General features: G+C 41.2%; 1 long non-coding RNA gene across 1 annotated transcript; it reads right to left on the reverse strand.

Annotated features, from left to right (window-relative positions):
• Positions 1 to 204: 204 nt before the first annotated feature.
• Positions 205 to 9,594, reverse strand: LOC136290572 (uncharacterized). The gene is made up of 3 exons (XR_010721223.1): positions 9,529 to 9,594; positions 8,920 to 9,017; positions 205 to 438 (listed from the first exon to the last, which is right to left on the reverse strand). It is a non-coding gene; the product is annotated as an uncharacterized lncRNA (long non-coding RNA).
• Between the last annotated feature and the right edge of the window lie 15,665 nt (positions 9,595 to 25,259).

The following is a 25,259-nucleotide window of genomic DNA, read 5'->3' on the forward strand; positions in this document are numbered from 1 at the left end:
CTTCTTTTTTGGGTACTAGCAACAGAGTTTCATGAATGAAGCATTTTCTAAATGACAAAAATTAACTTAATGGCTGTTATGCTTTACTCAAGGTAAATTCTCTCTTCCAATATATTGAGTTTACTTAACATAATATAGTTAATATTTTGGGCATACCAAATGTGTATATATACATTATATAGCTGAGTGTAGAAATCCAGGAAATGCTCCTTATTTGACTTCACCATGCCATTCATGAATCACACAATAATAAGGATGATAAATAACTGAACATAAGAATTTGCATCGTAGAAAGTTTTTTTAATAAAACAAGTGTTTCCTTAGTCTCTTAAGTCACAAATGTGGTTCTTAAATTTTTTGCTTGCTGTACATCTGACGTAAAACTCAGTCAAATGGTTGCTTCATTCCTATACTCCTTCTGATAGCTGAAATCTATACCTGAAATGACAGTATTAAAAAATAAAATTGCAGAAGTCAACAAGGGCAATCAATTATATTTACCTAGGTTGTTTTACACTTCCCTCTGACAATTCAACCATTAAATCAGTCAATGGAATTAAATTAATTATATGGGAAAGTCTGCCCTGTGCTATTACATTACCTTAGCTTTTAGTGTATGCTATGCCAGTTACCAAAAATTAACTACCACTGTTCATCCTTCAGAGCTATTTTAGTCAAATTTGTAGAGTTCTCTCTGGGCTTGCAGTCAGCTGTCCTACCCTACACACGCTCTTTTTCCAAGGCACAAAACATGAGATCATGCCACAAGGAAAGCTGCCTGTGCAGCATAATATGAGGAGAGTCAAATATTTCTGCAGTGCTACAGAAGTTGCACATGCAGTATGTGTTGCATGGACATGAGTGGATTAGGGATGTGGTACTTACTGGAACGTAAATGTTCTGGTTTATGCCTGTTCAGCATCTCTACTGCCTATACACCCAACAGCCTGTGCTCTGATCTAACAGTTGCAGCTCACTAGAAGTAAAAACAGCAATTGTACAAGAAAAAAGATGAAGCCAGAGAGACTGAACAGTGAATAGGAATTTCTGACAATCAGTACTGGATGCGTGTGAGAGGGAAAGAGAGCATGAGTAAGTCAGAGTCTCTCAGAGTCTAGAGTACTAGCCCAGTTTTTCAAAGAGGCAGAGCTCATCAACTGTATACCTGTGGGAACTGAAAAAGCAGAGGATTTTCATAGCGTTGCAATAAGCTTACATAGATAGAGGTTTGAAACAGAGCTGAATTTTAGGCCTTAAAATATTTGGAGCATAGAAAATTTCTGAGCTGCAAAAAATATAAAACAAGCAACTACTGTATGCTGTAAGGTGTATGTGTAGTGTTTATTGATTGGCTTAAGTAGAGGCTTGTAAGCTTTTAGCATTAGCCTATTGGCTAAAAACTTTTAAAAGGCCTTTTAACAAAAAGAACTTCGGCTTCTGTTGTTATGGCATGAGTTTTACCATCTTTTATGTCTCTACCTTCACTGAGACTAATAATAAAATAAAAAACTCGTGGAATGCCTCTCAGTCACCCCATCCCGTTATTAGAGATTAGTTCCAACATGTACCCATGCATCAGCCTTACTCTTCCTGTAGGAAGTAGTTCTGTCAGCAGTAATAAAAGGAGAAATGAAACATTTTGCTGTCCCTAATCACTGTGTTTAGATAATTTTTGTTAGGTTTCTATCCTGATGGCTTCTTGCAGGGTTAACCATTTTCCTTTTTCTTCTCCCTAAAGGAATGATGTCCAGCTGTTATCCTGCTCCTTTTCAAGATGATGTCAGGTGAGTGCACAAACATTCCCCATGCCAGAAATCTTCCTTCCCTGCATTATGTAGGGTTCATTGTCAAGTCACAGACAATTACTTTACCTGATACTTGTCAGCATGCAGGCATGCAAGAATTCTTTACCTCCAAAACTGTCTACTCAGCACCATCCTCTGCAGACTTTGCCCTCCTGTCAGCCTGTCTGGAAGGAATGAATGGGGTGGAAAGGAGACAACAAGCTCAGTCTCAAACTGTTCCTTTCAGAGTCGAGCTGGGAAGCTCTCCAGAGGATATCTTGCACATCTGGAGCCCTGGATTCCAGAAGGGCTGCTCTGAGAGCCCAGCACCAAGACAGGTGGCCAGAGAACAGGTACTTCAGAGCCTTTATGTTTCTTTAGCAGCAGTGAGAGAATTAGAACCCCTGTGAAATGCACAAAGCAGAAGGCAGGGTACAGCTAGCAGCTTGTAGGACATGCTCCATGGCCTGTATTAGGTGGCCACTCTCACAGCACTGAACAGATCCATAACCCATGCCACTACTCAGCCCCAGGCAAGAGCAGAAAGGCAAAAGTCCAGAATTTACATCCCCCAAAGCAGTGAATATCCATTCTTTTCCTATCACCTAAAACAAAACCAGCTGATTTGTGTTAATTACAGCTTAGATAAAATAAATTTACAGATAATTCACATGCTGCCTTTTGAATAGCAGCAAGTGAATTAGCTTGGCATCCAGCGCTGACCTGACACATCCATAATGGTGGAATGAAGTCAGAGGATCTATTTGCAGAGTGGTATATTGCTAGTATTAAAGGCACAAGGGCAGGGAAACAGGCCATGCAAAATCTGACTCATTTACCTGTAAATCAGTTTATGGTTGGGAAGATATTGGGACACAATCAGTAAGAGAAGCAACAAGAACGAGTGATGACAAGACTGCTGTATTCCCAGAAAAGGTTAAAGTTTGTGTTGATACTCTGACATACAGGAATGAACAAATTTGTTTTCAACAGCTTTTATTCCAGGTGATTAGAGGGGGTGAGACAGGTTTGTTACTAGCAAAGCATTTATCTTCTTTGCAAAAACAGCACACAGCATCTATGAAATGTAACTGATCAGACACACCCTCTAGGAGATACATCCTTCCTACTCTCATAAGCCAGTAAAATCTACATTTTCATCTCAGAATAATCGCATGAACCATGCTGGATGCCCAGAGCCAGCGGCTCACCACATGTAAGTCAAAGTAGCTCCTCTCAAGGCAGTGGAGTAGTGCCAGCTGTGCTGTTTCAGACCAGATCTACAAAGCTCCATGCATGTGTTGGTCTGCCTATAGGAGCAATGTAAAGTTCTCTGTTTACAGAAGTAGGCCTTCAAAGCATGTAGAAAACATATTGTGCAGAAAGTTTTCCCTTGTCAGGAGTCATGAATCCAGAGGTCTTTCCATCAAGAGCACTTCCTCAATTAAGAGCTACATATTGCTCTTGAACAAGGGTTTCTATTATCTAGAACTCAGATATCTACACTAATATCTACAATTACTATTTTATGTATTAGAATGACTTTTAAACAGTTACAAATAGAAGAACCATGAAAAACAGACTATGTTGTCTGTAAAACAGCTTTCCATCCCTAAAAAATCGCCTTATAGGCACTATAAGCATTATAAAACATGAAATGATATCTTATTGAAATTTAAATAATTTTAGCACATTAACCTGGTCTTCTAATAAAATGTAACCAACAGACACACAGTTCAAAAGAATTGTCTTTTTTTATATGTTAATAATTGAGGGGTTCCCACAATTGAGAACAGTGGCAGAGTTTATTGGAGACTCCCCAGCTCTGCTCTCCTTGAGTTCAGATCCAGAAGAAGGCAGAAATAAGCCACAAGTAAAATCCATTTTTTCAGAGATTGTCCCTGTGCCTCTCAGGAAAGACACAAACCATGGGATAGCACACTAGGGAGGAGTGCAGGCCTACCTCCATACGTAGTTTAATGCTGGAGTTGCATCCACCAGCCCATAATAATTCCTCAGAGAATGAGAAGCTCATTTGCTGTAAACTGTGAGGGTTTGCTGATCTAGGATCACAAAGCAACATTTTTTGACTAAGGATCTTGATGGCACTGAGCTTATTATCTAAAAACTTTGACCAGAGAAAAGCATATGTGCCTCCACGTGTTAATATACAGCCATTTTTAAAATAGTATCATCCCAAGACAAGCAAAGTAAACCAAGACTGAAATTCTCAGATTTAGTTATTATATTCTCTGATCTGTCTTTAATTTGTTTTCTGTAATAATTGATCTCTAACAACTTAGGTAACCAGCACAGGTAAACTACACAGTATTGTTATGGTTTGGTAAATGCAGGAGGCTTTACATTAGGAACATTGTTCATGCATCTTTTTCAGAGGTTGGCCTTGATTTCTTTGCTGCCTCTAGTCTACTGCAGTGTCAAGGACTGGCACTTCCCAAAGAGCTGCCATTACAAGAAAATGTCGTTGCCTCTTTCTACAGGTTTGATCATGTGCCCGAATTTTGGAAAGGCCTATGATGGAAGGAAGAAGTGATGGAAATTGGGTTATTTTGCTTTCGCTACTCTGATATATCTAGTAACCAGACAATTTATCAGTCCTCCTTGCCAAAACCTATGTACTTAAAATTTGAAGGTATGTATTATGTAACAAACCACTATGGTTTATTGGGCCATATATCATTTCCCAGGGAGACTATAAGGACTAGAACATTAATCCTTCCAGACAGTTGATGAAATTGGTGAGCTTTATATGGGCACAAAACCTCCCGTTTGAATAGTGTGCAGGGAATCTCCTATTGCTCAAGCTCCTGCCCTTAGATGCAGAGTCCAGGCAGCAAGGCTGTGCAAGACATCCAGGCTGTGCCTCTCCGCTGAGGATTTGTCCCCACTGGGCAGTGATGAAATGTAGTGCCGTGCAACCTGCCACTTCTTGCAAATCTCAGAGACTTATACTCACAAGGGACACAAGTACAAGTTTCTAGTCATAAAGGGACATAATTCTGCTAGCTTTGCACAGAGAACTGAACTTTCCTCTAAACAGCAGCAACTAAAAGGCAGTAAAATAATGACTGATAGAAGTGTTGCCTTTTTCCAGCCACACGGCTGATAACAGTCCTTAAAATAGTTCACAAGCTGTGAGCTTCAGTCAGTAAGGGAAAATATTCAATTAGATCTTATAAAACAAATTATTTTGTTGGCTTACTGTCATGAGAAACAAATAGTTTCACTTAATCAGAGGCAGATTTCTATTTAGAGTCTTATCATAGAGTGGTTTGGATTGGAAGGGACCTTAAAGATCATCTAGTTCCAACACCTGTGACATGGGCAGGGACACCTTCCACTAGACCAGGGTGTTCAGAGCCCCCATCAACCTGGCCTTGAATACTTCCAGGGATGGGACAGCTTCTCTGGCCAACATGTTTAAGTACCTCACCACCCTCACTGCAAATAATTTCTTCCTAACATCAAATCTAAACCTACTCTCTTTCAGTTTAAAGGCCTTCCCCCTTGCCCTATCACTGCATGCCCTTTTAAAAAGCCTCTCTCCAGCCTTCATGTAGGCACCCTCTAAGTACAAGAAGGCTGCTAAAAGTCTCCCTGGAGCCTTCTCTTCTCCAGGCTGAACAAGCCCAACTCTCAGCTTTTCCTCTTAAGGGAAAGGGCCTATCTTTCTCATCATCTTCATGGCCCTCCCCAAGAGGTCCATTTTTTCTTATGCTGGGATCCCCAGGCCTGAACACAGTACTTCAGGCAGGTTCTCATAAGAGTGGAGTAGAGGGGCAGAACCACCTTCCTCAACCTGCTGGTCACACTTCTTTTGATGCAGCCCAGAATACAGTTAGAAAGTACTCTGCATAAATACTATGACCTTTTTCTGTAGCAGATATATCAGACAGACATTTCATTGAGGATGACAAAGCAAGAAGACAGCTTAGCTTCCCACAGAAAATCTTAGAAGCGTGCAGGTCTTAACAAATGGATGTTTGTGAGATGAAGGCATTTTGAATATTTCCATAATGCACACATGAGAGAGGGGATATGTTATGCCAGGGCTGCTCAGGCCATGAATCTCATTTCAGTGCTTCCTTTTGGGACCAGCCCAATACTGGTATGCCTCCCACTGCTCCTCCCAAAAGCAGGAGGAGCAGTTCCAGGACTGGGGCTTGGAGAGCTGGTAAAGGACCAAGTGCACATCATCTGTGCAAGCAACTTTACAAAAAGCTAGAATATGGCCTGGGATAAGTACGGTAAATGAACACCATTAGATTAGGTTAGAGCATATGATCCCTAATTATCACTTCCAGGACACTTAGATGTCCTTACAGAGAGATTATATGAAGTTCAAAATTACTTGTTATTAAGTAAGATTTTCAAAAACATTTGAATCGTGAATGAGTTCCAGAGACCGCTAAGTTACATAGGTAGCTTTGAAAACTTCCCCTCAAGATAATAAATGTATGTCCCACCACTTGCTAAAAAGCCACTCTTCTGCAGTGGCACAGTATTACTTGCACACATTTTCTAGCCATGTTTTTGTTCTCTGACTAACTGAAAGCGTAGCCTCAGTGTATCACTGTGTATGTTGTGCAAGAGCACATTTGGAATTTGCATTTTTTAGATTACCAGACAATAAAAAAACCCTGAGATTGCATAGATATGCACCACCCTTCATTAGAGGCAGCAATATTCTCTCCCACCCAGTCCTGCCCAACCAAGACAATATTGCACATACACCTCCAGACAATGAGCCTACCACACCTTTTGCCTCTAATTAAAATTATTAAGTTGAGATGGAAATAAATGCATTTCAGTCTGTGCTTGTTAGCCAAATGTCTTGATAAAACTGAACATGTTCTGCTGCTGCCCACCATCTGTCCTTATAAATACTTTTTGAAAACACTGAACAGGAAAACAGATTTGTCATTACTGACTTCCACAATTTTATGCCATGCCCTCAGGTTTTTCTTTAGGCAGACCAATAGAATCCACAGAATAGGATAAATTTTTCTGCTATTAAAACAATTTTGCACTCAACACATTTCAGTAGAAAAGATTCAAACCTAATGCATATACAAGGCTATGAAGAGCAATGAGGATGTCCTTATTGAGAACAGTATTTTGGGGCAATCTTCCTCCTCCTGGATCAATTCATTCCTCACATATTCTCAGTTCTTTCTTCAATGCCAGCTAAGCTCTCATGGAAGCACTGTAACTCCCTGTCTTTGACAGGTTACTTTTCATAGCTCTGCAGCCTTTGAGGCATCAAAACAATGTACATCTTCTCAGCTTTCCCTTGTTGCTGAGAATTCTGACACCTGCAAGAAAATATGCCTTTTCCATTACTGAGGTAAAGAAAACCTCCTAGACAACCACAGCATCTAGTCCTGCCACGATTCCCAGTATTTTGCCCCTGATACAATGAAGAAATCCCAGCTGATGAAACACAGCAGCCCAGCCACTGAGCAGTATGGGTTGCCAAGAAGGTCGATGCTGTTTCTCATGCAGACTCCCCACTGAATTTTAAGTGCCGTCACCATCCCCAGACTTCCAGTGAGCTGCTTTAACTATGGTGCCGTAGGTGCCTTTCTTAAAAGCTTCACCGCAGGTACAATGTTATAATCAACTGGTATTTGTAAAACAAAGGAAAATGGACTTTGCCTGAGGCTGGTGCTAACCGATGGAGAAAAATAGGAATATCTCCTACTGCTGCAGGACCAACTGTGAGCTCTCTTCCCATAGATTATTGAAATTAGTTCTTTTTTTTTCCCCCCCCCCGAACTACTCTTCTTTCTTATCACAGAAGCTCTTCCCAACAAACAAGTGTTTATTCACAATGGGTGTGAATAAACAAAACCAGATGCAAACATTAGTCCGTCACAAGATGAGAACAGGCTCACATAGGTGCAGGTACTAAATTCCTCAGCGCTTGAGTTCAGGCAATACAGAGGCCACACTTCCTTTGGCAAATTTTGGTGAGATAACCGGCTGAGTGTGAAGATTTCTGGAATACCAGGACTGTTTAAGAAAAAGCTGCTCATCTGATATTAAATCAGTTGAGGAGTGTTGCCTAATCCCATGGTATTCCAGGTCATGTGAGGCCAGGACTGCTTGGGAAGGAGCAGCAGTACCTCGTCCTCCTCCTCCAACCAGTGAAAAGCTCTTCTTGTTGCCAGAAGGGACAAGAACAAGAATAGGACAGAAAAGTCTCTAATACTAAATGCAAGAGTGTGATTTTTTTTTTTTTTTGAAGTAGAGAAATACAAGGAGGTCACAAGGAATGGCAGCAGCAAGATTTAAAATTATAACAGTAATAATCTAAAAGGCTTCTAGACAAAGCATGCACAGGAAAAGGGCCATTTTTCAGTCCTCTATGAGTTAAACTCCATTTGCAAATTCTCTCTAGAAATTCCTTAGGAGTAGGCTTTCTTCTGCAATTTCTGGTCCCATCCATTTCAGGTTAGACTGGAAATATTGAGAAAGAGGCTCCTGACTCACTAACAGCCCAGTCTTTCTCAGGCTATTGACTCCCTCATATTCAAATCCACAATTTTCTCAGGAAGTACAGATACATGAGTCTGAGGATGTTATCTTGCAAGGCAGAACATTAGACTGGCTTCAAAAGTCAGAAACAAAATTCTGCATCACTGCCAGGGCTGTGCCTATGACAGCCAAGGTGAGAACAATGAGCAAAGGTGAGGATGAAAAGAGGCATTTTGTTGTAACTGGAATTTGTTTCTGTTTCTTCTCCTTATCTGGCAGTTTTGGAGGGTTTTTGCCCCTCCCCTCTTTGTTTTCAGTTAAATTACATAGTTAAGTGAATATTTTGAGTTATCCAAAGGTTTCTGGAGGCAATGGGAAGGAATTATACTGACTTAATCTATGGGTTAATATGACATTTTTGGAAAAGTAAGGGCATGTGATATTCCAAATACTACCTCATACACTGCAGTAACTTCACACTATACCTTGTTATTGCAGCATATGGCTGTCTCAGATGATGTTGAAAGTTCACAGTTTAACCCTCAAAATCTCAGTAAGTAGACAGAAAACTTTATTTCAAAATTCAAGGGGGAGAAGGGGAAGCAAAAACAAACCCCCAAAACCTGATCCTTACCTTCTCAAACGACCGAAGTTCTGGACTACAGAATGAGAGAAAACTGTAGAGTTGCTTGTTGTGAGGGGGAAGAAAATAAAAACATGCCTGCTTTCTCACTGGAAAAAAAAAAAAAAGATTCTTACTGGAAAAAGAAGAAACTAAAAGAGAAAAATTAATACTGAACGAAATTTTTCACAAGGTAAAAAAGGAAAATAAATAACATAAATGGTTCCTTTTCTGTCTTACAAAACAATTTAAAAATCATCTTTCATCCATTTCTAACTAGAGTTTTGGTTCCATCTTTTACATGAGCAGTGATGCAACTGTTTCCTGAACTCCTGCATAATTTTTTTAAACTTTTCCTCCTTATTGCCTCTGAACACTCAGCATTTTACTTTTTTTTCAAATGAGCATCATTAAACATATGTGATATAAACATACGTCATTAATAATGATGGCTTAGTTTGGGACATTGGTGGTTTCCACTCCCAGCTTTCTGCCCTTGCTTTCTCTTAGTAGTTAGTTATTCCTCTTGCTTCAGGGGTAGCTCAGCAGCACATGAAGCTCCTTCACAACTCAAGTTTGGAGGAAACCAGAATCCATTTCAACTTCCCCTAGTACACCTACCTCTAATTTATGACAGCTCAGCAACTGTTCCTGAGCAGCCACAGCCCTCTGCAGCACAGGCAAAAGCTGCTGAGAGAAAAGTAGGGCAGATTCCCTGGCTAAATTCAAAGGAACAGGTGAGGTACATTAGCAAATGTGATGTGTTGCATTAAGGAAATTTGAGGAGCAATGCACTCAGTGAAAACAAAACAGAGCTTGGCAGCAATCTAAACTTTTGGAGAGTGGGGGAGGGAGGAAGAGAAGGTGCTACAGGGCCATTAATAGTTGTTAGATCATCATTCAGATCTGGAAAAAAAATGCTTAAGAAGGAGACCCCAGGAGATACGAAATTAACCCTTGATAATATATTTATAATTTCCCACTATTTTTGAGAAAGTCCAGGTAAAACAAAAGATATTACTGCTTTAACAGGTACCCCAGCCCTTTGGCTCAACGTATACTGTTTTGAAATGGCAGGGGTCACTACACAATGAAAGCATCTGGGGATGTTTCACCACAACTTTTAACACGTATTACTTGAAATTGATTCTCACAAAGATCACGTCCACAAAACTTGTCCTTGTCCTGTAGCAGAGTATAAAACAAAGTCATGGTCCTCTGGCTTTGTGACTTAAAAAATGAAGTGAAAGAAGTAAGATTGCTCAACTGGTCCTTTAGACGTAAAGATTTAAATCCTGCCTTTACATGTAGGCCAAAAAGCATTATACAAATGAAGATGAAGGGAACGTTCCTTGGAGATGTGGCTGATTATTTTCCTAAACTGATGTATCATCTGCAGCCTAGATGCTACCCTTAGAAAGAATGTGGCCTTACAACATCTTACTTTGCATATCCAGTTCCTTTTTAAGAGTCTTTGTTTTCTTAAACTGATATTTGAATTGTATTCAGCACTTATTTCCTGAGAAAACAATTGTGTATTGGTACAGGAAGCTCCACAGGTGACAGTTTAATTTAGAAAAGAATAGCAGAATAACTTCTGCAAATACCACATTAAGAACTGATTCTCTAAAACTAAGCAGGCACAGTTTTGCCCTTACTGCCAAAAAAGTATTGGCCTGTCCTACATTTCATTCAGGTTTTCCTGAGGTAGTTTTCCTAGGAAGTTCTTGAGGTCAGCAAATGAATGTGTGTAGGCAGTCTTGTGAAGTTACTAAGAATATTTGGTAGTAGGCTTTAGGCTTCTGGTTCACCAGCACAAGTCAGAGACAAGGGGGGATGACAGTAGGTTCTGTTCTCAGATCTTGTGCTGGAGTAGCACTGTCTCTAACAGCAGGGCAGGTTTCTCCAGGGAACCACATAGGCCCAAGCAACAGCTCTAAGCACCACAAAGGCTAATTTAACATTGCACACATTCAGCATGGTACATCAGGTAAGACCATTTGTATTTGGGGTTGGATTTCTTTAATGAATTAAAAAATTCTGGCTCAAGAAGAAAAAGGCAGTATTTGAGACTGCATCTTTTAGTGCTGAATCATCTCAGACAGTCAGAAGAAAAGATTGCTGTTGAGTGCTTGTATGTATTGTAAGTTAGACCTGGTCTTGTAAGTATAGGGCAGCCACTGGATACCCATGCTGCATGCCCTATAATCTGGTTTTTAATCCACTGCTGATAAATCCTGCAGAAAACTGTTAAAGCAAACACAAGCAAATTAGCCCATGTGAGAGAGAGGAAGAAAGAAACAGACCAGAAATGAAGCACTACAATATAGAAAAGTACGACACTGATAGATTTGCTGTTATGAGGATTGCATTGTCTTGCTTTCACCACCAGTTTCTAATTCCCAGCCATAAGGTATGGGGGTTTTGGTCTGGTAACTTTTATATTCCTCATAATCTCTGTTCCTTTGTGATTTTTTTGCTTTGTTTTTGATAGCATACTAAATACATTGTGTTCTTCAAAGTACAAGAAACTGGCAATAAAAATCATTTGGGAGTGAGCATTGGCAGACTCACCTGGCAGAGAAACTGGCTTTTAACCTTGCAGTGAAGAGAAGGAGATGATCTGGTTGAGTACTTTGCAGTAGGTGAAGCTCTGCTGAGCCATGGGACAGCTGGAAAACTCCACAGCAGCTGAGATGTGAGATATACCAGCTTCTGTCTGGATCTCCACAGTGCGTGTCTGGTAGGACAAGGTCCAGAATCACGTTAGGCTTCCACTCTCAAATCCTCCCTCTCATGAGCAGCTCCACCATCTTTAAGTGAACTACTTGCTACTACTTCAACCAAGCCCTAGTTCCTCATTTAACAGAGGCACATTCCCTGAAATTTTCTTCTGGTTTCCAGCTTATTTTAAGGGATAAAGCTTAGGAGATAAGAAGAAAAAGCCCATACAGTCAACTTTCCACTTTTCATGTCACAGAGATGTATAATTGTGAATTACTTTAAATGGGAAGTTTAATGGAAAAGGACTAAATTATTTTAATGGAAAGGGATTTTTAGCTCAAACATAACAGTGTGTAAATGCATAAGCAGAAAGGTTCAAAGGCAGCCAAACCAACTGCAGATCTCTCCAGCCCAGAAGCAGGAGGCTGAGGAACTCTTGGCTGGTCCGAGTTGTGCAGTCAGCCCTCGATTGCTGCTCTTGTATGACACCACTTCTGTGGCAACAAAGAGCAGACACGAGTTTACTGGGGTTTGTTAGCTCAGGCTCAGTGAAGACCTTTCTGGACGAGTTGCAGCCCTACACCAGCCAGCTGAGGCACTCCTTAAACCACAGTTCATTTACTGAATGACTGGGTAACTCATTTAGAGGCACTGGAACTGGCTGATCACATTTACATCACATTCAATGAGGAATCTCTGCATGGATCACAGACAGACAATGTCCCACACATCTTTTGTATCTTTACTTTATAGAAGAAACTCCTTTTCCACATTGCAGCCTGGGGTTCCTTCTGTAATCTTTACAGGGGGAACTACACACACAGCTGGTGTACAACTGCTACCTACAAAGGGCCCATATCTCCGTGTAAACAAAGCACAAAGGAAATGGTTAAGCTGTATAAAGTGACAACATAATAAACACATTCTCTTTTCCTGTACATTCATTCCTGAGTATCTGCTTATATTTGGAAACATTTATGGTGTTGAGAATGTTTTTTTAATTGTTCCACAGCATCTGCTTCTTTCAATAAAAAATAATAGCTGGCCACACTCCATATGATTCTTTAGTCAGTCAATGTTGCAAATTTAAAGAGGAATTGGGGAAACTGCAAGGGAACAGAGAGCATAGATGAAAATTCAATGGCATATGATATAATTAGGCCACAGCAGTGTCAAATCCAACACAGACTTAGAAGGTTGCTCCCCCAGACCAACAGCAGCTAGCTGTGCTAGCTAGCAAACCACAGTGTGCAGGGAAGATGAGGCACCTCTGAACGGCAGTGCTGAGCAGGGAGTTATGTCAGTGCAAAACCCTGGCAAGGAGACACCTAATTCCTGCCATCAGCTACCTAAGGTAGGGCAGTGCCAGACTTCCCTCAGAGGTGCACAGTGGAAGGACAATGGCAATCATCAAAAGTGCAGCAAAGGAAATTCTGTCTAGATATGAGGACAAAAATGTTCACAGTGAGACTAATCCAACACTGGAAGAGATTTCCCAGTGATGTTGTGGAGCCTCAATTCTTGCAGATATTCAAAGCTTCATGTGGCCCTGAGAAACTTGCTGTACTTGATAAAAGTTTGAGGAAGAGGTTGGATTGGATGACACCCAGAAGTCTCTTCTGACCTACACTGTCCTGCGTTTCTGTGGACCCCTGCCCAGAATCTGGGATGCCTGTGGAGAAATGCAGTTAGGAATATTTGTTTATTTGGAACCCATCCCTAAGAAGTCTCTCCCAAAGAAAAGTCCTGTAACCATCTCCTCAAAAAGGTAAAAGCAAGAATAGCAGTTTCTTCTAAAATTCATGACAGTGATGATGCCAGTACCCAAGTAGTTTATGATATCCTGCTGCCTAAAGCACTTCCCAAGAAATGGTTATCCCTAGTGACCTAAGTGGGTCCAAACAAGTGCAGGGTAGCAATCAAGAAATAAGGATCTGAAGAAAGGCTCAGGGACATAAGGGAGCCTAGGCCTATGGTGAAAGGTTAATGTCTCCTTCCAAGAAATAATGTCTTCAATCTTCACATCTGGTTCTGGACTGTCTTTTGCAAGGGCTCAGATGGAGAAACTGCCATGGAGATGGGGATATGCCAGGCTTTATTTCCTTCCCAGTACTGCTGTAGCCCCTGGGCTGCAGCCACACTGCCCCTGGTTGCTCCCTTCCTGGCCCTTTGACTCATGTGTAATTTATTCTGCCAAGATCCAGCCTCAAAAACAAGCTGCAAGTTTCCTCCCCTCCCACAGATGGGCTGATTATTAGGTTCTCTTGGGAAATGTACGCTTGGGCTTCTCCAGACTGAGAAAGACCTAATATTGAGGTTACTCTGGGCAGGCACCCTTAACCTCCATGTGGCGTTAACTAAGAAAACCCCGCATGGTTGTGCCATCCCCATTACCTCCTCTATCATAACTAGGGCCTGTTTTCAAAGAGCTTGGCCCTTGCTGAGCTCTGCAGGCAGCCAAATGCCATCTATGGGCATTAGGTGTGCTCTGGGAACAGGGAATGGGATGGGCCCTGAGAGAGTGGGGCTGAGAGCAGACAGTTTCCTGTATCCCACCCTTCCCAGCACCCAGACACAGAGCCATGTGGGCTGTGGTGCTTCTGACCAAGCAGTGAAGCAGAGCTGGAGGTGCCCAGGCCATGTCAAGACCTCCCTGTGAGCACAGGCAGCCCCAACCTTTGGAAGCAGATGCACAGAGTCTTCTTGGACTTCTGATTTGGAGACAGGTGGATGTTCAATGTGCCCTATGACACAGCCACTTTACACACCTACAGCTTCTTTGGACTTCGATGCTCACATCCAGTGCTGTGCTTGAATCACATTTTGGGTATTGTGCCACCGTCTCAAACGCTTTGTAATCCATTTTTTCTCTCTTCTACTAAACCCTCTCATCCTTTCTTTCCTGCCATGGTGCCCTCTGCCTGGGCTCTCCATACAATTTTTTCAGTGGGCATTTTCTCTCCATACAGCTCCCCAGCAGACTGACCTGCCTGGGCATGGCAGGACACTGGTTGTGTGACCAGAGGTGTCCCTGGTACTCTAATTGCTAAAGCAGCCCACAAGACCCACAGACTGCTTCAGAGGGACCCCCAGGGCCAGATAGATCTCTGTAACTAATAGAAATAACTTCAGGTCTAGACTGAAAAAAGGCCCCAGCCTCTATCAGCTTCTGACCCCCAAAGTTCTCTACAGCTCAGCCTTTACCTTCTGCCATACACCATGTGCTATCATTTCTTTTTTACTATTTTACTATTTTCCACTTGTTCAAATAGAGCATTACTACAATCCCATGACAAAAGTAGCATGGACCAAATATGCCATCTAAGTTCTTTGTGACCACATTTAAGTATTAAAATTATTTTTGATTTTGTTCTTCAGAGATTGAAATAATGTCTTTCAAGTTATTCTTCTGTCAGAAATGTGCTGAGACATCTGTTTGCAGACTGAACTTCTTGGTTTGCCACTTTGGAAGGCACATATGGCATTGGTTTTCCAGTATCCCCATCCAAGTTTCTTTTGTGGGACTCATAAATCCTTCCATCCTTGACACTTGCATTACAGCAAAGCAGGGAATGAGTCAGAATACTAGTCTAGGAAATTATCTAATTCCCTTGTCACAGAACATGATGTGTGCTTACATCTTCAATTACTTTGTCTCTCACTCTTCTTGAAAAAACTGATACTGCTTTGGAAACATTTTGACTTAAAAAGAAAAAAAATCAGAAAACAAATTCATTTAAATGAAAATTACACCTGGACTCCTAATTCAGAGTTTCCTATTTTGGGGTCCCATTTAAAAAATATCCTTAATCTCCACGTGCTTTTCCTGTTCTTTCTCAGTGATGAACTCTTCATGATACAAAATGTGTCATGAATAGTGGTACTCTTTTAGTACTGAAGGCCAGGAGATGACAGTCTTCCGTACTCTATGAGACTCCAACTAGGGATGACAAAAACAGTAAAAACTGAGTTTTCCTCTCTTGAAATAACACCTTATCCATTAATGACAAGTGACACAGTTCAAAGAAACTTCAGGATGAAACAGAAGGGCTGGAACACTCCAAAGAATAGCAGGAACCCAATCATACAGGTACTGGAGGGGTTGACACAGGGACATCTAGATAGGGTTACTTGGATAGGGTTACACAGCACTAACAACACTGGCACATGGCCAGAGATAACAAGACTACTTATCCCACTACAGAGCGAGACATGTTTTTCTCCCCCGTGCTCAACAATCTGCCTAGATTTACCATCTAGGGCTTAATACCAGTGATGCCAGACATGAGTGTACCCACCCTGCAGCCCTGGTATTGGAAAGCAACCCAAGAAGGCTCTGCAGGTAGCCCACAGGAGTCAAGCATGGCTCCTGAAGACAAAGGCTTTATTATTAGCAGGATGAAAAAGAACAGGGTGGAAAGGACTAGGACAGTGGGGAAATAGGAAGGAGGGAGGAACAGGAGTGCCTCATTTAACACTGGTAAGCTCACTTTAGGTGTGCTGCTTACTTTTTTCCTCAAACTCTGCAACACAACTGCAGAGAGCCCTCTGTCAGAGCAGAGCTGGCTCTGAAAACAGTGGAGCTATGCCTGTGTGACATTCCTCCTAAAGCTTTGCTGATCCCCTGCTGTCCAGTAGAATAATGCCCCAAGACACCAGCAGGCAATTAAATGTTAACTGGCCTGGCAATTTATGGTGCACAGATAATGGTACAACCATCTAGCAGAGAAGTGTCAGGGTCAACTACCAATGGGATAGTTTTAAAAACCTCAAAAAGGGGCTTTCATATTAACCTGGGAGGCTACATTATGTTTTCTGTGTGTTTATGATGGGCATTATTTTCCACTCACTGGACTTCCTATGTCTGTCATACAGACACACCGGTTTAACCTGTGTGTTGGTACTCATACCTGGCCTTGATCATTAGTAGATCAACGGGAGACCTCCCTCCAGGCTTCACAAGGGATGTGGCCCTCTCTTTCCTTTGTGTACAAACAGTGTGGTGTGTCTAAGCCTTGGGGCTTAGCCTTGAGAACTGTCCCCTGAGGCTGCAGATGTGCGCACAACCCATCCCACCCCACAGGCATAATTTGAGAAAACCCTTGCACAAGCTTGGTCTCAGCCTTAACTGTGCTAGGTGGTAAAGCATTTTCATACCTCAAAACAATTTCACTCCACTGGTCTGAACAACACAAGAATCTGGAGAAATTACAATGCCCTTCTCAAAGTAGAATTGTCCTATCCCTCTTCTCATATAAATCCTTAAACTGCACACAAAGCAGGAGACTGCCAAGCCAGGACAGAGAATTCCATAGAAGAGACAGCACTAAGATCTACCTCAAGCACTACTAAAATATTCATAACTTCTTAGGGCAAATGTCAAATGGCAGACTAAGATGCAAGAATATTTTTTTTTTTTACTGTAACATGCTTAGCAAATTTCATTGGAAGAGTGTACACTGTGAATTACTGTTATATGTTACCACTGTGGCTCTGCTGTGCCTACCACCAATTGTCAAAATACACTAATATTCTCCTTTTAATTCTGACACATTGTCCATTGAAACAAATGGAACTTTTTCCATTGCTTTGACTCTGTAAAATGCCTTCTGAATAAAAACCATACAACTGTTACAGCTATTTAATAAGTAACTACCATATACAATTTTATGTTTATAGTTATACAGTAATAACTAGATATTTATATAATGTAGTTAACTACAAAGTTAAATAGCAGTTATAGCTCACTTTAGCATGAAAAGGAGTATTAAAATTTTACTGGATTGATTTAACATTTGCTGGTGGTTTTGCTAGAATGATTTACATGCACTCTGTAAATGGATTCATGTCTGTTCTCCTAGCTGTGTTGAGAAATTAAGTGCAGGTTGAATAACACAGGGATTAACACAATCTGTGAGACTGAACCAATCTGTGAGTCTTGTGGTCTGTTTTGAACACGAAGCAAGGAGATAAAGGTGTTTTGATAATCCACAACTGTTTCAATGCTAAGGTCAATTTCTTCATGCTTTGCAAGCACTGAAGAGATCTCCAGAGCACACACAGTTCAGCCTCTCCACTGGAGCAGAATCCAGAATCCATGTGTGACAGATGTTGGTCTAACCAGTTCTTACAAACCCCCAGTGAAGGAGATTAGCCACACAGCCTGCTTCTGCTTAGCCACTAAATATTCTTTTTTCATATATAATTTAAATCTTCTTCTGTGCAAATTAGACTCCTTGTTTTATACACATCCCAGTGGGCATGTTAAACATTTAGTTACTCACTGATCTCTTTAAAACTTTCAAGCAGTACCAATGTTTTTCCTCTTCACAGCATCTTATGCTGATTTACACTAGCTGAGCAGCTGGCCTACAGTTTTAAAAGACCTGTTCTTCCAGCATCAGGCACTTCAGGGGACTGACAACAGCAAATCAAGGTTTATGTTTTTCTGTTCAAGTGTTCTGTGATTTTAACATGCTTATTTTCCTAGTGACAGTAAGTCTTCGTGAGCTTACGGCTCTGATGGTAACCTGTACAAACCAACTAAAAATGGATTGTGTCTTCCAAGGATAGACAGCAAGATGGGTTTTGACTCTCAGAAAACATACCAGGTCATTTTTGTATGATGTTCTCAGTTTTGCTCCCTCTAACAGAGTTAAATTCACCTTAAAAACAAGGGAAGGAGAATGAGAATTAGAACTTTGTTTTCTCCTAAACAACTTTCAGTAGAAGGCGGGTCAAGTTTTTAGCATCATACAACAGGATTTTTAGTTCCAGCAAAGATGTCAAGTGAGATGTTTTGCCTACAAGAATGATCTACTCGGTTTCTTACAGAGGCCTGATGCATTTATTTTATGTCAATCTGTAGGAAATTCCTGCAACAATCATTCTTGGTTTAGCATGGAGAGGGACTGCTCTAGTCTATGAGACAGTGGAAAAAAACCAAAGGCCCTAATATCAGCTTGGAAATTAACACTCCTAGGAATTCTGTTCCCAGAGAAAACAAGACATCAGGTAGTTATATTGTCTTCTCAATGGCTTAGAGGTTTATCTTGAACTCATTACGTGAAATGAGTCAAGACTGGGTGTCCTAGATAAATGAGTGAAAGTTGTGTGACCCAGATTAGCATCCACCACACCTCCTGACTCTTGGCATAATTTGGCCCATATGGGAAACAATGATAATCTTTCTCTGGACTCCACAGGGAAGAGGAAGATGAGAAAGAACTATAGGGAGAGTGGAAATTAAAAAAAAACCCTGAAAATAGCAGAAAATAGCATCAGAATAAGATCCTTTTGATATACTAAGATTTTCAAAGGACAAAACCAAATGTGCTGCTCCCTTCTGGCCTGCCATGGCTTGTCCTGAAAACAATAAGCCTCACTGCCTTTCTAGGGACTGGTACATGGAACTGCTTTTGAGACAAGCATAAGGGGAAATTTAAAAGAAAGCAGTTGTATAAATTTTACAGTGACCTCGCCACTAGTTGCTGTGTGGGGGATGATAGCATGAAGCTGATTGACAAAGAAGCTGAAAAGGGAAGAGTGCAAAGAAGTGAAGTCTAAGAAGCTGGTCCCTGAGTTAGGTGCTAACCTAGGAGGGTTAAATGGAGCAGACTTTTCTTGGAATGCCTGGGCAGATCATTTGCCCTAAGAATCAAAGAGTGAGAAGAAAAATCCAATAAAATAGGTTTACTTTATAAGTATTGTAAGGAAAAAGGCAGGAATGTTTTGCTGAGGGATAAACTGAAATAATGTGTAGAAGATAAACTTGAAAGTAGACAACCAGTACTTGATTTTTCTTTGAATCAGATGTGCCAGCCAGAGACTGGAAATCGTCTCTAAAATCAGGGTGAACTGTGAATATTCAGTGCTTCTTGTGGACACAGTCTTCCTCAGACTATGGTAGGAGTTATAGCCAGCACTCGGGGTGTCAGTGCAACACAGAAGCTTGACAACAACATCTGAAGACTTAGATCAAGTGCTAAGAAAGCTTTGAGGTAATTCATGGCCTGAGAGTAATAGAAGAACCAAAGAGTAAAGCAAAGGATAAGGTTTGTACTGGAGGAAACTTAAACAAGGGGAAGCGAAATGTGTTTGATGAGTTACCAGGTTGATAACCAGGGATTTTATTGAAACTGTTGAGCTAGAGTTGAAGGCCACACAGGATGGAGGGGGAGGCAGAGGGAAGCCTAATCAGTGAGATGGAGTCTCTGGATGAAAGTAAGTCACTGAGAGGAAGAAGAGGAGGATAGCCAGAAGGTATGGCAGGGGATTGCTAAGGCTGGGTGCTATCAGCTATGATATACACCACAGCAACATACAATAGGAAGAAAAGTCAGAGAGAAGATATGAAACAAAATGACAAAAGGGAGGAGAAGGATGCAGCTATAGGGGGAAGAACCATCAGTTTTCAGCTTTTTTCTTCTACACAGTTCAGCTTCCTTCCTGTGTAGAAAATTTATCACCCAAATTTATCCTCAGTGTTTCATGTCATTGTGGCTCAATTTGTGATATTTTTTCCCAAACAACTTTGGTAAATGCTCCCTTAATGCTGTTCTGTGCTGTGATTGCTGAGGTCCTTCACAACATGAAGTAGAGTGGTAAAAGCCAGATAACTGCTGTGAAAGCAGGGTGGAGTCACCAAGTAGTGTTTTTATTGCATGGCAACTCACAATGTGAAGCTGTTAAAATTACTCATGTTTTAGTAGTACAACTATGCTACTTTTCCTGACACTAAATGCCCTCTGACATGCCAAATTTACTGGGGATGATAAACAAAAGCTTGTGGCCAGTTGTTGTTCTGGCACAGAAAAGAATTTAAAAATGCAAGTTCATAAATTTTGTCATTATAATTGTGTAAATTACATTCCTGATCCCATCAGATGCCTCCCCTCCTAGTGCCAGGCTCTTAATTTCCACATCTCCTGCCACAGAGCCCCATGACTCTCCCAGGCTCCACTCCCCTGCTGTCAGATGTAATTATCTCACAGTTCTGACTAAACTTCAGTTCTTCTGCCTCCACCAGCATAGTGGTGTCCATCAGCAAACAGCCTTGCTAAAGTAGAGCCTGATCTTCTCAGAAAAAAGGCAGAACAGTGAAAAAGGTCCCAGAACAAAAGAGTTATCTATATAAGTTTGTCTGTCTGCCTCCCACTAAGGAGGCTGTGATGGCTGCTTCTCTGACTCCAGGACCTCTCCCCACCTTGCCCTGTGCCTAGTGGCAGCTCCTGACTGCTGACTGCATCCTCTTGGGAGCAACTTCTTAACTGTTTGCAGATCTCTGAATTTGCAAGTATCTCAAGCAGGAAAGAAAAGCCTGGAGCTTTTCACTGAGCAGAATATAGGATGCTCAAATGGAGCAGCTCATCAGTGCCTGCCAAGATATTATTGTCTGCAAAGTCACTGTACCAACAGACAAGTTTTGGTCTTCCAATAGTCTCAATTAGACCAATGCTGGCTAGTCGGGAAGAATTCTCCCCTCTAGAAGTCAAACAGATTAGCTTCATTTTCAAGGGTACATTTAAACTGCAGGGAACATGATGCAGAGTTCCCCAAGCTAGCACTGAGCACATCTGGCGAGTCCACATAGCACAGCAAAGTACTGTGCAGATATGCCAAGGAGGACTGCAAGGCCGAATAATCATGTTCAGCTGACACAGCACTCAGAGCTACATCGTGCCTAGTTCAGTGCTGGCCTGCATAGAGCCTTTGCACTGTGTTTCCCAGCTCTTCAAGCTGTGGGAATAAATTGTACTGCACCAGCATAGACACCTTTGTGTACAGCCTAAGTCGCAGATCAGAGTCTTAGATTTACATGGCAACTCCACTCCATCCCAAGCTCTCTCTTATAATCACTAAGAAGTCATCATGCAGTATGATCTATTTGGCCTCCATTTGGTTACACTCCTCATGTGAAACACTTAAAATCGCTTAACCTCTACTTTAGTGCACTGATTTTTCTAAGCCTAACCTTGAGAAAGTTTAGAAACACTAGCCCTCCAATGTCTGCATTTATCCTGACCCCCTTCCTTCCTTCCTTCCTTCCTTCCTTCCTTCCTTCCTTCCTTCCTTCCTTCCTTCCTTCCTTCCTTCCTTCCTTCCTTCCTTCCTTCCTTCCTTCCTTCCTTCCTTCCTTCCTTCCTTCCTTCCTTCCTTCCTTCCTCCCTCCCCTCCCCTCCCCTCCCCTCCCCTCCCCTCCCCTCCCCTCCCCTCCCCTCCCCTCCCCTCCCCTCCCCTCCCCTCCCCTCCCCTCCCCTCCCCTCCCCTCCCCTCCCCTCCCCTCCCCTCCCCTCCCCTCCCCTCCCCTCCCTCCTTCCAATCTATCCCAAACCCTCTTTAAGACACAGTTACCAAAAAAGAAATATTTTATTCAGATAAAATTAAAATCTGGTACTAGACATGAATGAGTAACGGTTTTGGCATTAACCTAGATTAGTAACCCTAAATTCAAGAAACTATTCCTTCTAGCAGGTTCCAGCAGAGCAAGGAACAGGAAACATGAGAAAATTTGCCATCTTGCAAAGTTTTTGTAGCACTGACTGTGTTCTTGAAAAGCAGCCAGCAATCCATCCTATGCACTTGTAAATGTTCTGCAGCTACTCTCTTAATAACTCAAGGATGATGGATGAGTGCAAGGTTGGGCAGCTTTGTTTGATAGCCTAGGGGAGAGAGAGGGAGGGAGAGAAACAAGTATCAGCAAATACATTGTGCAACAGACAAATAAAAAGAATTACACAATACGCTATATTTTAAATAAGCCTTCTGGAATGTTGTAATTTTCAGCAATTGATGTTGCTTAGAATAAATTATCACCTAATGCTACCAATAATTTCATTTCAGGAGAGACAAACGGGTCCAAAGCATTGCCTCCAATAGTGCTTAAAAGAGTGTCAACAATGCAGAGCACTATTTACAATGTTACACTTTCTAAAAAGAGATAGCCCCTTCATTTCAGCCTTCTACCCCCTTTGGAGCTTTCACAGCAATTTAGGAAAACAGCCTCAAACGTGATACGGAGGGGAGTCTTGAGGTCTTCCCACATGTCCGAAGCAGTCAGGAGTCACTTTTGTTAATTGTTTCATTCTGTGACTTTTCAAACTTTTAGGAGACGCAGAGCAAAATGTTTTGTGCCTCAAATTTTCACAACAGGTAGATGAGAAACACAGCCACTACTGTCAGTAGGCTTAAATTCAATAGAAATGGGGACTGCCCCTCTGCTTGGTAAATGCTGACATTGTTAAGATGGTGAATGTTCATTTAAATCTGTTACGAGTCCTTCTAGTAAATATTTATAAATTATTTTCTGCTTGAAGTTCTTTCTTTTCATAAACTTTTGCAACTTCTGATCTGTCCTTCTTTCCACTCCCTCTCCTTGAACCGAAACATCTTTCTCACTTTATGATTACCAGAGCACAACATGAAAATAATTAAAACAACTCTAGTGTTAACTGAAGTTACGGAAGTTATGGAAGCATGCATTTTGGAATTAGGAATTTGTGGAAGAAGTATGGGGATTGTAATTATTTCAGATCTAGTACATATATGCAAACCAGCAGAAGTTTGCACAAATAATATGGTCATGCATGGTAAAGCACAGACCACTGGTTATGTCAAGCAAATCTCCAATGGGAAGGTGAGCACCTACATGTGCTTTTGATTTTTGGGCTGGACTCAGTGTTTCACATAATTAATACACTTTTTTTCAAAACCAGCAAACGTTGTATTCATGTCTTGATGAAGAAGCAGCACAATAGCACATGCAAAGGGTACTGGAACCCAGACTTAATAAAAACAACATCAAAATGCCTCTTGTCCTCAGCTGTGGCACCAGCAGTCTTTGTGCACATGAGAACAAATGTCTGAAGTTGACTTGCAATGGAAGCAAAGGTCCTGATAAATGGAGGAAAACATTTTTTTGAAGGACTTGTAGCCACTGTGCAGCTAATGGTAATGGTAGAAGCACACTATTGGCTAAGTCAGTCTTTAATCTGGTAGCAGCTCTGAATTCCTGACTGAAATTATTCACACAGAGTAGCTTCTGCAGGAAATGTTTGCCAGACTCTCCCTACAAGAAAACTCCACCTGGCACAGGTGGCTATAAATGGATATGACCTGTCCCTACGCTCTGCCTAGGTCATATATGGCATTTCAAGCATCACTGAGGCTCATCACCTTTGAGACCCTCTGTGGCCACTACAAAAGATCACAGTGAGTTGCAGAGTGAAGACTACAATCAGCTCCAGTGCTCTCAGACACAGTCCCCTGAGGTACAGAAATCACTGTGGTAAGAAAAAGCTATTTAGGGCAGAAGTAGAACTGTTTTTTAGAGCTCTGAATCTGAAGAAAGAACTTCCAATAAGCTGAAGACCACCACAGACTACAGAACTTCCTGTTCCAACTGTATTTCACCTTGTCTTTCTAACAATAATTTAAAAAGTGCTGGTATCCCACCCGGAGAGACTGCTACAGAAGACTCACCACCGCTACAAAGCACACTGCCAAGGCTCAATGGAAGATCAGGCTGATGTGTGAACAGCAAATAACCTGGAGGGGCCAATAAGAATACGCAAATATCCTTTAAATCTACAAACTTTGAAAGAGAAAAGTACAGTGCTGTCCCTCCTAGAGAATTCCAGCTAGTGTGCTATTTCCGCTGTTCACCATCTTCAGCTACCCATGAGGGAAATCAATGTTGTCTGAGGAAGAACTGAAAAAATTATCGTCACGTTTGTCCTACTTGAAGCACCGTTTTTAAAACATCGACAGTAAAATGATTTATATTATAGTCCATTGGTCACACCTAAATGACAACCATTTTTACTCTTATTTTTTCCATCTGTGCAGCTCAGGAGTAGAGGGCAAGACTCACATCTACTTTTTGGGGTATGGAAGCTGAAATCATTAGACAAAGTGTTAGACAACTTAAGCAAGTGCCTTAATACATATCCATATGCCTTCTTCTAAAGACCCAATTAAAGGCTCTGTGAATTTGAGTCTAGAAGGCAAGGAATCCTCAGTCCAATGGCATATTTAATTAATTTCTCATTACCATAATATTGAATATTATAGCACCAAGTAATCCAGTCATTACCATTTTCCTTTTCAAATCTGGAGTTCATTGATGCAGTTGGCAACAAAACAACTCTGAGATTTCTCAAAAGCTAAATAACTTACATTTATGTCTTTATTTGTAAATGCACTTCTGAAAGACATCATGTGAATTGTATCTAATAAGATCCTTAAAGAGCTTTGACTACCTCAGCATTAAATACAGAGAATCCTACTTGAGCAGTAATAATGTCATCTCTTTCCTTCTAAGGAAGCCTGTTTGACTAGACAAAACATGTATTGTCAAATGCATGGCAGGCACAGATGACTTGGGAGATAACACAGTACAAGCAATCATAAGGTCTGAAACTCAGAGAACTACCAGCAATTCCCATACTACTTTTATTCTTATGCTATACTTCTTGTGAATTTGTTCTTTCAATATATATTTATAGAAATTCCAAGATCATGAGAATAACCTTACTTTTGCAAATTTTCTTTTTTCTTTTTTTTTTTAGTTTGTATATCATTATCTTTCCACTCAGTTTTCTTTGACAACTGTAGCTAGTCTGAGATAG

Source organism: Chamaea fasciata, unplaced genomic scaffold (assembly GCF_029207755.1).
Source record: "Chamaea fasciata isolate MVZ Bird 193981 ecotype frontalis unplaced genomic scaffold, bChaFas1.0.hap1 SCAF_6, whole genome shotgun sequence".
NCBI classification, from domain to species: domain Eukaryota; kingdom Metazoa; phylum Chordata; class Aves; order Passeriformes; family Sylviidae; genus Chamaea; species Chamaea fasciata.